At 36.7% G+C, this 16,788-nt stretch overlaps 1 protein-coding gene across 2 annotated transcripts in view; it reads left to right on the top strand.

Moving 5' to 3' along the window:
* The window catches only part of KIF6 (kinesin family member 6), a 179,244-nt gene that overhangs the window by 129,241 nt on the left and 33,215 nt on the right, over positions 1-16,788 (top strand). The window lies entirely within an intron of this gene.

Raw genomic sequence — 16,788 nt, 5'->3', positions numbered from 1 at the left:
GTAGTCATTAATCCAGTTTGACAAGTTAGCTCCTCGTAGTGTGGTATCACAGATTGATAAGGTGATTCACTGAGGTATAGGGAACATAGCTAATATGACTGACATAATAGATGGTTTTCAGGCAACAGATTTTCCAAACTGTGCTGAGGATGTCAATGTGCAGAGTGTGATGGCCAAAAATGAGTATGTGTATTCCAGCTGCAAAGAGCTCAGTCATTATGCAGGCCCTGGCTGACCCACAGAGGTAGATTCACGAGCAACATCAACAAATGCCCAGGGCAATACTTGACAACAGAGTGCTGCTGAGATGTGGCATTGACCTGTCAGGGTTAACTGGAGCTTTACTTCTACGATATTGTTATTAGCAAAGTATTTTTACCTCTATTACCAAGAACATTCTGTGTGAAAGAATCCTGGCAGTAAGGAAAGTCTACATCTGAACGAATTGCAAAGCATTTAAATGGTTACAAAGAACTCTGAGTGCTAGTTCGATGGTAAATGAATAAATACTGTTCTCTGTGAAAATTAAGCCAATTACATTCATTCAGAATTTAGTGACCGAAAGACTTGCTCATACCCAACAATGTCCTAGACACATGCATGTTAGATGCATCTAAGATTAGTAAAGATTTCCAGTTCATCCCTGTAAGTGTCTGTCTGTCTTGGAGTATTTATATCACTATTAGCGCTATTTTTTTCCTAAGAAAAAAATTGTACTACCTGTATTTAATGCCCAAAGAGAAGCAGCTGTTGTTTTTAGTGTGTCCAGAAATCAGCTAACATTATGATTGAAGCTGGGAGAGGAAGGGCAAACTCATGTGGGAGTAATAGCTGTGTGAGGAAACAGGTAACTCTCGGAATGAAAAAGGGTAGGTGGGTGGATTATATGCACATGATGTTAATGATGCAGCTATACCCACAGGAATGCTGAGATGTTGCACTACTCTGCCTCATTTCAAGCTTTGATTTTTAGTGCACAAGATCATAGGATATCAAAAGCAATGATAATCTTTAATGAGAGTATGCCCTAGTATTGCCAAGCAAGATTATTCAAGAGTCTTAATTTAATTTATTTGCAAGTTATTCAAACAATTGTCATTGCATGTCACGGTTAGTGAAGTGTTGCACTGAAATGGTGAGGACTGGAGGATGGTGAGGACAAGAAATAATAGCAGTTAAAGAAAGTATTGATCTTGATTCCCTGCCTTGTATCTTATACTGTCATTTCTGTGAATGCAAAGTAGATGTAAAACCTAATCAGAACCTTAATGAGATAAAACCTGCATCAGAATTCCTCATGCATTACAGTGATAGAGTTTTAGTCTATATGACAGCGGAACTTTATTTTGATATAAAATGAGCAGGCAGATTTTAAAGGTGGAGAATTAAAATGATTGTGTAAGAGCCTTGTTCCATTGATGGCAAGTTGGAAATTCACAAAGCACATATAATCTCTGATTTTGGCTGCTACTTCTGCTTATTCATTTCTGTATTTATGCATTGCAGTATATAGTCTTCCTGCCTGGAAACCTCTGGGGAGCAGCAGTATCCTGAATTAGGGATGCACAGCAGTAAACCTGAATTTTATGTTACTGCTTTATTAAGTATGCTGAGTTCCTCCTTGTAATGCCACAATTTTCTTACTTTGGTCAGCTACCATGTTCTCTCTCTTCTTCCATAGCTGGTTTCTTACAGCCACTTTTCCACATGTAAATAGACATACTCTTGCACAGAGACAAAAAAGTGATTATAAATCAGTGACACAAGACACAAGACAATTACAAAAGTACCAAAAACAATAACAAAAACAGAGGAATGAAAATATGCTTGCATAGGTATACTGGTAGCTATTGCAAATTGTTTAATATTTGATGATATCACATCATCTTCCTCTTTGCTTCATTGATTAATGCCTCCACTCCCACATACCTGGCACATTTTTGTATTTGATTAACTTTTATTACACATCATGGCACAAATGAAGGACAGAAGGATATGAGATTGCCATCTTGTCTTACTGCCTATAAGAAATTCTTCTATGGGAGTGTCAGCTTAAGAATTATTTTGGCATGGTCACTCTACCTCTCCATCGAGATAGGCTACTTTAAAGCCCAAAGTAAGAATATTTTGTGCAAGGTTTATAATTATACCTGTACGACTTTATCAAGGGAACGGATACAAACTTTTTTTGCATAGATAAGAACTGAAATGAGAAGGAATGATGTTTTTCAGGCAGAGATGATCTGAGAGCAGTGTATTAGCTCAGTTTTAAATCTACATTGTTTTAGCTTCACTTGCTGGCATGAATTACTTACTTTGAGAAAGGCAAACCAATTATTTAAGAAATGGAATCCCAAAGACGATTGTAGGAATGTTATGTATGTTTCAGGCCATGATTATATGGATTTAAGGAGTTGAGGGAAGTCTTGCATGAGCCAGAACATTTTTTAAAACTTTTAGGGAAGAGGTATATGTACTTAGAAAGGATATAATTTTTCTGTTGAAATAGAACCTAAATTAAATGCAAGTGTTTTGATGGTGTGCTATATAAAAAGAAAATTCATTCAAATCAACCCATTGTTTTCTTAAAGTTCAGTATTATCGGTAGTATTATGTATTGATTTTATGGTGGTATAAATGTTCTAAGTCAGAGACAGTAGCTCAGTGGACGTTGTTTCAGCCACATATGAAGTGAGACTATAATAAGGGAGAAATTATTGTGCTTTGAAATGTATTCCATTTTTCAATGTAATATTCTGAAATACATATTTCTTTATGGAAATAAATATTGAGACTTCAGAGCTGCTGATTAGTATAATTCACTGTTCTAGTTTGATTCCAGAAATCTGAAATACTTATGCAGTCTTATATCTGATATATATGCTCAGTGAGTTTTATTGGAAATGACTAATGCAGAAGAAAAATCATAGAATTGGGTTTAAAAAGGCATTGAGAAACTCTAAGAAGAAAAAAGGTTACATTCCAGAGCCAAATCTGTTTCAAATGAGATGCAAACAACTCATAAATAAATTATTTTGGTATGAAGATTTAATGAACAGATAACTCAATAGTATCATTCCACAGTGTTTCATTCTTCAGGTAAGCTTAGTATGAATTAATATTCTCAGCAGAAAATAAATTTAAATTTAAATTCCATGGAACAAATCTTGAAATCTTCACTCAAGAGAAACTCCAGCTGAGGTCAGTTTGAGTTCTACTTGTATAAGGGTTAAAAAGAAATTCCGAAAATATTCCCAGATTTGGCTTTATCATTTTTATTGTAGTTGATAAAGAGGAACAAGCATTAGGTATAGTATCAATATAAACAGAGAAGTAAAATCCTTTATATTGTGAAATATATTGCAATATATTCTGAGATTGCCAAAGCTGCCTCCTTGGGCTGCATTCACAATTTCACTAAGCGTTACTGCTGAGACTGCTCAGTGGAGAGGAATCCATTGTTCTGCCCTTAGCCAGTCACTTTGGGACTGTCCTCTATTTAAAAGGTAACATGAGAGCTACTACTGTGAACTACTAATAATATTCTTTGTGGTAGGAAAAAAGTTATTTCTCTGAAACTCTTCTTTGAGGCATGGTCATATGTACAGTCACAACCCATCCTTCTATTTTTTCCTGCTTCGGTTTCTGAAGAATTTGTAGATATAGAGAGATTGAGAGGAACTGAGAGATATTACACATAACTCCTACAGCCTGTAGGGAGACAATTGTTATATGTCTGCTCAACAGGTTGGCTGAGGCAAAATGTGTAAGCATGTGTATATAGATGGTACTTCTCAAAGGAAAATAGTCATAGATAAGTAGTCATTTCTCCTGGTTCTGATTTTCTTTGTTTCTTTTGTTTATTCTTTTGTTCTGTTTCAAACCTATCCTCTTTGTTCTAGAAACAGGAATGTAATAATCCACCATCAAGGGGAAGAACAAGCCATTTCTATGGCATATTTGTAATTGATATATTTAACTGAGTTCTATAATGTTCATCACAAGCATCTCTTAGGCTGAACAATTTTAAAAAAATGGTTAAGTGAGGGTATTCCCTGGCAATATTCAGCAATTAGGAGTAGTTAGTCTCAGAAGTCCGAGCTTCTTTGCTGATGCTTAAGAGGAATGTTGGTTGTGATCATATTTTTCAAGAAAAGAGAAAAAAAGAAAGATGTAGCTGGGGCATAGCTCTTTAGAAAAGTCACTATGTTTTGTAACAATATTAAAACATTGCAATTGCTGAAAAACGATAATGCAGAGTAGGTTTTGTAGCCATGGATCTTGTTACCAAATGTCCAACACCTGTAAGTGGTTCACCATGTGCAGTGTCTAAACACAAGGAGATCCTGTGGACTGGAAGTTAATTTCTACTTGACAAAATATGTGCCTCAGTAGGTTCAGAAATCAACATGTAAGACAGAAGTTACTGTAGCAAACAGAAGGACCAAATATTTTAAATAATAAAATCTGTAATTTCTGGACATCCCAATCTTTCTGAATCGGCTCCACTGGTATTCAGGAATGACGTAACAGGTATAGTGGTCTTTCAAGTGGATTTTCTTATTTTACATGCAATGTTTCATCTTAGAGAGATATTGTATACTGCTCTTAAACATTATGCAGAGTCCTGTGTCATTAGAGAAGAACTTACATGAAAAGCAGGAGAATTTGCTATTTATCTTATTCCTGAGTCCATTCTTGATTTGGAGAAGCCCCCTGGGAACCAAACATTAACATATCCATCAATGCTTAATAATTAAAAAGTAGAGGTCCCAGATTTCCTTCCCAAATAGAAGTCTATGAGGTGCAGCAAATATATCATGTTCAGGATATTCTGGGCATGCTGCACAAATGCTCAGTTGCACGAGTGCAACCCATCCAGCATATTGTCTAGGTGTCAAATGTACTGTATGTGCACAAATGAACTCCATAAGTGTGCTCAGTGTCATTCTGCAGGCATGTATAGTGATTATTGGGTCCAGGATTTCTGACTGCCTGGAAGCTACTAGCCCAGCGGGACTTTTGAATACCTGGGAAATTCCAGATGAGGAGCCAAATTAGTGATCTGGAACAAATCAAAACAGTAGTTTAGCATGAGAAGTAGCAGATTTGACAAGTACACATTAGAGCAGAATAAAAGCTCTTTGAAAAAAGAGGTTACCTGGGAGCTGCTTCACCACTTCTTCTTCAGTATTGAGATATAAATGAAAATAAAGCCTTAATGCCTTTCCACTGGTTTCTTCTCTCCTGGGAAGCTGCATACGGCAGATGTCCTCTGCTGCTTAACAGGGAGTCAGTCTTGGTATCAGGACACAATAGTTGTATCAGAGAAAGGAACACAAGTAGTGTTTCTACCATACTTAATCTCAGGTATGCAACTATGCTGTTTACTGCTGCGGGATGTCATTTATGACTAACATAATGAAGCAGATTAGCCCTGCAAAACCTGCAACCATCTGTGAGAAAAACAAAAGAGAACAACAGGGCACAGGGACAAACAGTCCCCCAGATGTAATTTCCCAGCTGGGACATTATTCAGCGTGGCCCAGTGCCTAGAAGCCCCAGTCTGTTTCTGATCTCCAGGTCAGTTTCAAAGTAGTTTTGTAATAAACTAGGCGTGTTTGTGTGTCCACCAAAAATAGCAGTAGCTATTAAAGTTGAAGCCATTCAACATGGCTGACACAATCTTCAGATTCCTTCTCTTTAATTTCTTGGCCCAATTATTTTGCAATAAAATACTGAAAAAGCATAGTTCCTGTGTGTGTTTGTCTTGGATAGATATCTAATCATCATGCCATATGATTGCAGTTTTGGAATCTATGTTTTTAAACGTTACATTTTGATATTTGGAAACACGGAATTAAAAACAAAGACAGACAGCTGAGTTTCTGCAGATTTTACTTCTTAACCAACTTTTCACCATCTGCAGTTTGTTCTTTGCTAGAAATGTGATTTACTTTGCTTTGTAGGATGCTACCTCTTATTCTTCTGTTTGGTTACAGCCGTTTAAGTTCATTTCCCTTCTTTCCATAATGGAATATCACTTACCTTCACCCTGATTCTGCTAAGGTTCTTTTCCTACTGGTGCTCCGCTCATTTCAGCCATGATTTCCGAGGTTCACTTTCGCCAGGGATCTATAGCGCACGATATATATAAAGGCTGTGATCTCAAGCAGTGTCTTGCATACCATCTTCTCTCTCAAGGTGCTGTAATATGGAATAGATGTCATGCATTTTGCTTAGGCTTCGCAGACAGCTGCTTAATGGTAGTTGGTTGCTACCATCTTGGGACAGACTCCGAGCTGTGAGGAAAGCCTCCGTGATCTATTTTCTTGTTCCAGGAGGAGCCAGTTGGCTCATAATAAAAAGCAATGAATGACAGGAGTATATATTTATTTCTCATTGGCAATTCACTGGAAGGTTCATGTTACTAAACTCTTTTTTTCATTCACAGTGTTCACAGTGAATCAGAGTAATCAATTAATGCCTTGTTTGTAATCAGTAAATCATATTTTCAATTTATGTGATAATTTGTTCTTAAAATCTCAAGTCATTGCAAAGCAGCACAGGAGTAGGACTCACGTTGTGGAACTGTCAGAGTTGTGTGGTTACATTTATTTAAAAGTGCAATTTTTAAAAACCCATGATTAAGCAATGAAGAATAAAGTAATATCTTTAGATCAATGACTGTCCACAGGAAACTGCTAGTAAGATGTGCAGACAAGTAGGAAAAACAGACAGGAATATAAATCTGTTATAATAGCCTGTAAAGTATTACTCTACCTTTCTGAAATCAGACGAGACATTCAATCTTTATTATATTTACTGTATGCAATGTAAATCTCATAGGTCAGATTCCTGTCTCGCGTGGAACATACACCTAGATTGATGGCAGCTGTAACAAAGCTGTCTTTTCTACTACTACTCCAGCGTGGGGCCATGTTTGGCAATTGTCAGAAAAGGTAGAAGGAATGATGTCAGTGCTATGTGTTTGTCAGTCCTTGGCTAACATAGGATGTGTCTTTCCTGCTCTCAGCAGGACTGAAAAGAGAATCAGGGAGCCCTAGTAGTTTTCTGACATCCTTTCTCCTTTTTCTGATTCTCCATGTAAGAACAGAATAGAAGATACTACATTCAGTAATGTAAAATTGTCTTTGCAGCAACAGTAAGGAGATTCCAAAATGAACATTTTGGCAAATCTTTAGGCTTTGAGGGGCAATGCATATGTCTATGCCAATGTTAAATACTGCCCATTGTTTCAGAGTAGCTTACATATGTTCATTTTTACTTTCAAACAATAGGCAATGCCTTTGGATGACAATGGATAGGCTGAATGCATCCTTGGAATGAGAAAACATGATTTGTCAAATGACTCAGAAAATACCAAACTGAATGAATTAATTTGAGCAGCTCTATTATGGTCCTCAAATGTGCTATTCTTTAATCAGAGGAACGTGATTAGTGTAACAGTCACTCCACATCCTAAGATGTTAATGTTTTCCTTGGATCTGAGTTGGAATCTAAATATTTAGGAAACATTTTTGTCTTCTAATTATTACAAATGATATTCTGTTCTTTAGAAACAGAAGTATTTTCAAGGGAAAAAATTATTCTCAGAAAGAATAAAAGTAAACACTTTTTACGTAAGAGTTTCACTCAAGTAACTAAAAGCAAATGGACCAATCTTATTTGATTTAGTCAAGCTATGAACTGCCATGTCTATAAATTTAGAAGGTTTACGGTACCAGAGATTTTTCTGCTCGTAGGCTGGCTGCACACCGAAAAGAGGTCGTCATTGCTGAATTGCTTCACTGCATTTTGCTACTTCATTAGGCTAATAAGTTTTGATGTAGTCAATCTATTAAATTTGCTCTTTGAGGGAAAAGAGGCTAGGTGATAGTTATTTCTATCATTTTTAAAAGAAATTTGCAACAGTCTTTTTTAGACAAAGTTTTCCTTTGTTGAGTCTTCCTTGAGTACTGGATGGCCTATATTGGCCACGTTTGTCTTTAAATCATAAGAAGCAATTCTGCATTCTGTTCCACTACCTTTAAACTAAAGTGATTCATTACAGCACTGAGATTTCAAGAGTGAGGAGTAAAGCCCTCAAAGTCTAGAGATGGTAACCCGTTAGTTTATTCAGAGTAGAGTGCTGTCAGTGAATGATTCTGCTTCATGAGCATAGAAATTGGAAATTCTCTTTATAAGCTCTTGTGATTCATTTACAAATCTGGCCAGCATTCATGGGGATTTGCAGTATGTGCATACATGTGTACATGTAGTAAAATGCAATAGCTGTTTTTTCTTATTCACCTAATTTTTAAATCATGTAGGACTACTGATGTCACCATAGCTGCTTGTGAATGTTGCAGGAGGAGTGCGATCTACAACAGTGAATTACTATATTATGAAGATGTCCTTATGCACTTTAGTTAAGGCTGAGAGAAGACTTCTGTTCGGAGTTGGTGATATCATTGTGCCTAATACAAAGAAACAGGTTGGGTTCTAAATTGCTGTGCGATTCAAGAAGTAGGGTTAGACTTATCCAAAACAGTAAATGCACAGTCTTCTTACAAGAAACTATTTCAGGTTTTATTGGGATGTTAATATGTACTTAACACTCCAAAAGCCATTTCTTAGAGGCCTGACATATATCTTACAAGTAAATGAGCATTAACAGAATAAATCGTACACCCATTCTTATTCTGACCTTGTCTCTGTCACCCCAAAACCTTGACATGCCCTCAAAACATGTTAGCAGCCAAGCAGCTCCAGCACCTTAATTTTTTTTTTTTAACTTATTTAATTGCTAAATTTGTGGCATATCAGTCAGGTCCTTAACATCAGTCTAAGTGTGTCTCATCTGACCAGAAATCACACAGCAATATAGGCTTAATTCCAGGACAACTATTTGCCAGCAAAGTTTTGCTAGCCAGCCAAATTTTAAAGTAGTGTGAAACTGAATTATACAGCGAGGCCTGGAAGTCTATAGTTAATTTTCTTTTGGGCAGTCCTGGCCACAGAGAACATCACAGAATGAAACTAGACATCAGATTAGTGCACAGATAGTACAAAGCCACAAAGGGAATATTTTAACCAAAAAAAAAAAAGTCTGTATCTATGTTATACTTAGATATGTTCACTCTCTGTTCGAACTATTAAGTGAGACCAATGTATTATTATCAGAAAATTTGTTGGGGGAAAATTCCTTGTCTTAAAATTTACCTGTTTTTGGTCTACTATTTGTTTTCTATGCTTCTTAAATTTTGTCATTTTTTTTTAAAAAAGCTACATACAGACCTGTTCCTCTGACTTTATTTTCCTTATTCATTCTCTTGACACTAAATTCTCAGAAGTAATCAAGAGATAAGCTGTATTTAGTCATATGTAGAAGCATACAGAGCACTAAAAACTACTCTGCAATACCATTCTTCAGACTAGAATGAATTCACAGATTATGATTCCTTATCCATATGGCATTGCTTTTTGGCCATGCTTTTTGGGCCATGTTATTACTTAATTCATGGACAAATAGATGTGATAAACAACTGAGCAACTAGTTTCCAGATGTGCATCATTTCTATTTCCTTTCCAGCATAAGAAAAGAAGATAGGTACACAGAATTTTCATTAAGTTTGGGCAACACCTGAAATAACACTTTGGAATCTGAAATATAACTTAGATGAAATTTAGGCGCCTAAGTTCAGGGGAGCTAACTAGGAAAAAAAAACGTATTTTAGCCCACTTTAGTTTCTGAAGTGCAACTTCATTTTCTAGTGCACAGAAAAGCAATACTGTCCTGAGCTAACTATCCAAGTACCTGTCATATCAATTGAGAATTCAGAAACTAGGTGTCCTTGTGCTGCAGTTCCCAGGAGAATATTAATTGCTAAACCTCCGTGCTTGCCTAAAGCTGCCTTGCAGCATTGAGTTCAACTTCAAAAAAACCCAACTGGGTAGTGACAGCCAGCATTTAGATGATAGTATAAAAGCCTAAGCATTCGTTTCTCAATTCAGAAAGCATCCAGGTTCTGAATCCCAATTTCAAGGAGATGTTGAACCACAGTCCAGAGCCTTTAGTGCTTTCTGTTGGTTAGCTTGGATATCCCAGTAGCCTGTATGTGGGTGGTTATAAATTCATGTGCACTAGCCGCTTCCCACACTCTGCTTTTTATAGAAAAGAATCCTGTGCCTTTGGGTGAATGGGATCTGTGGTGCCTTCTAACATTTCCCTGATCTGGATGAACATCTTGTTGAGGACCACTTCAAGAATTAACGCCTGCAGAGCCAATGACAGTCTGTACTTAGAGAAGGAGGGAGGTCCAGAATGCCATCATCTGTACAGCTTTGCCGTGTACCCTATCAAAGCAGTTTTTGTGTGCCAGCCAGAAGATATGAAAGGCTGTCAAAAAACAACTGGGTAAAGAATAAAGGGAGCTATGGGAAAACAGGCCGAATAGTGAGCAGTTACAAGAATGCACATCAGTGGGAAGGTGCAAGTAATCATCTCAGTGAGAAAAAAATAAGTATAATGTTATCTGGCCAGAACTAAAGAGAATATGTAATAATTGGGGAAAAGAGTTAATGTGGAGGTTAGACACGAATGCATAGAAACAGGGACAGAGTTTAGAGGACTATGTACTGTGTAGCTCAAGAAATAATCAGTGAAGTTCAAGTGCAGTGTCATCCTACAACAAGTGACAGAGACTACTGTGTCATAATAAGTTTTCTGTTTGTGAATTTGATCATGCTTCTAAGTATTAAATGTATTGATAAAAACAGTTGTTGTTGTCTGCTGAGTACTGCAAGAAAGGGAGCATGTTCCAATCAGATATTTAAAATAGTAATCCCAAGATGTGCAGTATCCTACACCACAGTATAATGTATGCCTTTAAATTGGCAATATTTAAACTTCAAAGAATGTGTGTGCATTTCCAAATATACAGAAACATATTTGCTTATGTACTGAGTTTAGTATATGGTTTGCAACCATGGATTTGGTGTGGAAGTCAGGTTTGTGCTTCCAGTTCTGAACCTGCTATCTTTCCTGGGCACTCTGGCAGATGAGTTCTACTAAATGTCGGAAACTACTTTGCTCCGGATGGTCTGCCCCATTTATTTGCTGGAAGTTACTGTTTCCACCCCTTTCCTCACAGCACAGCTGGCAAAAGGGATTGTTTACTCCCTTTTGTTCTGGCTAACTGGATAGTGTCACAGCTCAAATCGCTGATGAAGGTATGTTTGTGCTACGATGCCAAACCGTGTACTGAAGTAGTCAGAATACAGGCAGACAGTCACTTCTACCTTCTCCGCTGCGGGGACAGTAACCTATGACAGCAGACCCTGGAATACTAAGGAAAGGGGGGAAGGGAAAGGGAGAAGGAGAAAGGATAGCCAGTAAAATCTTAAACTGCTGCAGATGTTTCTTCAATGAACAGAAGGCAGAAATCTGCTGCAGCAGGTTATACTTTACAGTATGTTGCCTCAAGTATTGTCATTAATACATTTTTAACACGGATGAGGGCTGTATTTCATACCCTGAAAAATGTGATGGACCTGGTGAGGAGCCCTGAGGGCTGCATAAGTGTTTTTTCTTTCCTAATGTCTCAGAGGGCTTTGTGGAAGTTAGGACTTACCAGTTTACGTGGGGATTTGGCCAACCTGGTATCTCAAAATATGTCATATGCATCAGAAATACTGTTGAGCCAATATCCAGTGCTGATTATTCCACATTCACAAGTTGCCCTCGTGTTGCTGATTGCCCCCTTTTTACCATCCAAGGAGGACAAAGGTAGTATAGAAGAGTTAGCATTTGCCCCTGAATGTTCTTTTGAATCAGAGAAAGCCTGAACAGTTTGCCTGCTCTTAATGCTGTAGCGTGTTGAGGACCTTTTTTTTATTCCATGACTATTCTTGACAGATTTATTATCTCATAGGTTATGTTCTCATAGAATCTCAGCATCCAAAATTGAGACTAATCTTTAAAAGAATATAGCACATCTTATAAGTATCCCCATTTGAGTTATCTCCATTTGAGAAATTGCTCTGAGTATCTCCATTGAAGTTCAGTGTCTCCTAATTAGATTCTTCAATAGAGATTAGTTGTTTTAGAAATCTTTTGTCAGCTGTTAGAACTCTGCCCTCAAGCTCATTTGAAAATCTCTCTCTGCATGGCTTAGGGAAGTCATATGGCTCTGCTGCCTTTCTCTAAAGCCTACCTCAGTGATAATTTGCTGAATGTACAGCTTTAATCTATGTTCATTCTGCAAGATTCCTTGTCATCCTCAAGTGGACACATTCACTTTTATGAATCAGATGCAGTAGATCCAGAATCCAGAGTAGGTCTTTGTTGCCCAACTACTTATGTAGAGACATGCATTATAGTGAACCTGCATCCTTTTCTAGCTCAAGAGAAAGTGCAGCACTTGTTTATGTGTTGTAACTTATTTTGTCCCACTAATGCATGAACTACTTAGAGATTTGTGGGTCTGTGCAAGCTATCCAAGACAACCACTGGAAGGGTTAAGAAAGCACACTAACAGTCTGATTACACTAGAGAACCATGTGGAAGTTCTCAGACTGTTCTTGTTTCTCTTGTTTGTCATGAAACTGTTGTGTTGGTGTTTCAGCTAGCTAATCAGCTATAACTCAGATATCTCTGCACAGCGCTGCATTGTGCCTTGAAGATATAACCTAAATTGGATTAAATAATTTTCATGATAAGTTGATACTCTAAAGATGAATCTAACGCTTAAAGTACATAGCATTATTAGGAAGCCAAAATACTTACCCTGGAGGACAAGTTCCAGAAATAGGAGGTTCTCTGAATGCTTAAAAGGATGTTCTGCTAGATATTTTTTGTTACACAAAAAAAGATTTAAAGATGAAGAAAAAAAGAGATAAATTACACTAGCTGAGGTGTGAAGATTCCATTCAGGAGATTCTGAAATGAGTTTTTAAGCTAAACACAGGTTTGGAAAATATTGCAAAGCAATACTACAGTATTAAGAAACAAGAGATGGGAAGTTATTGCCAAAGGCCCCAGTCTTTCAATCATTAAGTCAGAAAATACCCTGCATCAAGTTAAGGGCTCTTCCACATTACAAACAACAAATATTCTCAAAGAGATGGAGTTAAAGTTGAATGTACACCCTTAACTTACCCAGTAGTTTTATCCTTTAAGTTAGCAGTCTTTGAATTCTCATAGTAGTATTTTATGAAATGTCTGATTAACAGAAGAGAAGCTTTAAAATGTATAATATGGATTCAAACAAAGCCAAAACTATTATTTTTTTAATAAATGTTTTTAAATTGTAACATACTCCCTTTTTCTACTGGCCTGAAGTATATACTCTATGGCAAAGCATTCATTGTATGTGATAAATTGCAAGACAACTTCAGCTCCTTGAAAGAATCTGGAAGAACAGAACTAAAGACAAAAAGTTATAGGAGAGCCTTAGAATTTAAGTTAGTGATTCTGATATTTAGTTAGCATATAAGATACTTTCCTCTGCTTTACATTATTCTTCCTAATTAGACTTCCCTATTGCATTTTGTCTCCTCCATTTCCCTTGTTGCTTTTGTCTCCAGTCACGTAGCTGACGTTCTCTGTTACCAGTTCATCTCTTTTCCATACCTCAGGATGGTACATGTGTCCAGAAACACAAGCCAAAACCAACAGATTTATCACAGCCTTAATGACAGCTGGCTGCATGCTGAGTGAATTCTTAAATTCCCCAAAACTACTCTTTTGCCAAAACATGTGGAGCTGCAGCATTCAACATTTTATTGGGACTGTTATCTCCAAGTGCAGAATGACTCCACTAGAAAAAATTATTTGGTATCAGCTATAGACCTATTTTTAGCTTCTTGTTTGGTGAGACTTCAGAAAACATAATTAACCATATGTTGAAATATGTTCGCCAAGTCTTGAATTCAGTTTTTGCAAACCACATTTAAGCGCTACCTTGTCCACAACTTTACGCTGTTGGAATCAAAAAACAAGTTTTTGAATAAGAATGTGATTCTTCATATTTCTTTGAGTAAATATTTGTGTTTGTGAAGGTTGTAGAACTGGCAGTACTCAAAACTGAAATCTTCCATTTGTTTTTACGGGAAGGTCTGTACAGGCAACAGTACTGGAACCATCCACTAATTTTGTCACTTATGACAAACTTTGCATTGGGTAGCTGCTTTCTAGGAGAGAGGAAAAGTAGAACAGGTCAGAAACACTCATTCTCCCACAGATATATTAGTAGTGAAAACAGAACTAGATTATTTTAATCAACATCACGCACAGAAAATGTTAACTTTTTGTCAAAAGTCAAGAATTTCTACATGAAAGCCAGAGTTTTTTCCAAGCAAAGATAAATAAAATGTCACATTTCAAACTAGATTAAAACAAACCGAAAATTAATTCATACCTGGCTAAGCCTTGGTAGAGAATTGCAGTCAGGTGCCTGATGATAGCATTATATCCTCTGAACCAGAATGCCTGTTTGGGCTACATTTCCCACAATATATTTACAGTTTCTCCTCAGAAAGTTTTCTGCCAAATGATGATAAATTTTTGCAGCCCTGGACAGACAGTTTGGGCTATTTGAATCAGATAAATGTCTCCTTTCTCTTTCAATTCATAGACAAAAAAAGAGAACTTCTCCATCTGCTATAGGAGTAAGACCCGGTTTTAATTTTTCTAGCAGATGGAGAAGTTTTCTCTGGTTCCCTCTGATTACACATGGTTCCTGTTCCACCTTCTCACTCTTTCATAAAGCTACCATAAAGAAGGAGGAAGAGATTTCTTACATTATGGGTCATACTGGATGGAGCAGAAGTGTACAAAGGCTAGAAGGAAGGAAAAGTGGAGAATTTAGGGCTGTTCCACACCCCTGGCTGGCCTAACTCACAACAAAAGTAGGGCTACTGCAGCATCTGTGTTCTTTTCCCCAGCTGTACTGAGAGTAAAGTCTAGGTAATTGAAAGTTGAGCCTCCTGGCTATAATCATTTAAAAATTGGTCCCTGAATTCTTCTGTTTCCATTTATTTGTATTGACTGCAGGCTGCTGTCTCTTAAGTTCAATCTTATTTTCATTGACTTGTTTGGCTTCCTTTTTCAGTTGTCCTCATTGCCACTTGATAGAAATTTCTGCAAAACATTTGAATTGCTACTGCTCTAGCAAAGTTAAGACAGAAAAACAACTCTGTTAAAACTATGTATTGACAGGCTAGAGAATTTCGCATATAAGTAACCTTCATTTTTAGTTGACTTTTGATGAACAACATAGTGTAACAACTTGGAACAATTTTTTATGATGACAGTGACATTACCTTTTACAATTCACAGTGCTTAAGAAAGGGAGTTTTTGACCCCTTATATGAAGAGACGTTTGTAGATGGCTTTCGGAGGTGCCTAGGTCAAGGGTAATCCACTGAACTGAATCACAAGATTACTACAAATTATCAAATTATCTCATGACTCAATATAGAGTGAATAACATCACCCTGTGTGATGCAATACGATAGAATACAAGCGACTGAATATCCAGAATAGCAAAAAAACAATTTAAGAAAAAAAAAATCAGTGGGTTTAATCACATTTCACTGAGTACTGACTTCAACTGAGTTGTTCTAGCAAGCTTCCAAAGCACAAAGGACATGAGTGTTAAACTGAGTTTTTGTCTGTAAAATATGATTAATCAACCTTTTTTTGGTCTGTAGTTACAGACATTGGAAACTTACTTAATTAAATGGTTTTTTTAGTTGAATGTTAGCAGAGCTGAGACAGAGGGTTTATTTGTTTAGCTAGGGTAGAGAAGATGATTATCTTTCAGTTAACCTGTTTCTCAGTAGATGAAGGCTTTTCTTGATTTTACAGATAATTATAAGTACAGATGAACTCACTGGTTTAAGTGGAAATAATTAGAAGAGTAAAACTTTTACTGTGCAGCAAAATAGAAATCTACAATATCTCTTTTATAGATAAGGAATAGGTAGGGTTTCTGTCCAAAAGCGTGCAAAACAGGCTGTTATCCTGTAGTGTATTGCATGTAATACCTAATCTAGAATGCTACTAAATATTTAAAAATTATTCTCTTATCTCTCTATGAAGTTTAATTTTCATGTTTTTTTGATACTCACAGAACATTCTAACTCTCATGACCTGTGAATATGAATGTTTTTCCCTTTCTCTATTTAAGCGTTTGACAGCTTTTAATTACTTAATTTTCTCTGATTAGCTTACTCTATAAGTCTTCATTTGTAAGCAGATATTTTAGTTCCAAATAGATGCTGACAGAGCATAAGTAATCATCAGTCTGGAAAAAAATGAATCAGCACTGAATTTTTTTTTTTTCCCCCCTAGTATGCAGATGTATAGCTTGGTAAAGATTATGTGCATGTCTCTGCTTAGAAGTAGTTTTAATTTGAAAACTTAGAAAGACAGATAATCCCATCCTCCCTCAAAACACATACACTGCTGAAGCTGCACGTTTAGGGTTATGTTTTCCTTTATTGGTACCATTAATATCAATGAATAATGGCTTCCCATGTGGTAATCTAATTATGGTTTGAAATAATTAGTGAACTGGACCAGTGTCACAGGATCAAGGAGGAACTTAATAAAAGAAGGGTAAAGGTGAATTATATGGGGCATGGGAGCCTAACTAGGAATAATGAGATAATGAAATTAAGTAAAGAAAAATTCTGACTGAATACCAGTGGCATCTTCACAGGGAGTTCTGTAAAGCTGTGAAACTTGCAGAAACTCTAGCACAGGGGATATTTGAAACT

The sequence above is a fragment of the Struthio camelus genome, chromosome 3 (genome assembly GCF_040807025.1).
Source record: "Struthio camelus isolate bStrCam1 chromosome 3, bStrCam1.hap1, whole genome shotgun sequence".
NCBI lineage: Eukaryota > Metazoa > Chordata > Aves > Struthioniformes > Struthionidae > Struthio > Struthio camelus.
This window is presented reverse-complemented; position numbering and strand designations above follow the sequence as displayed.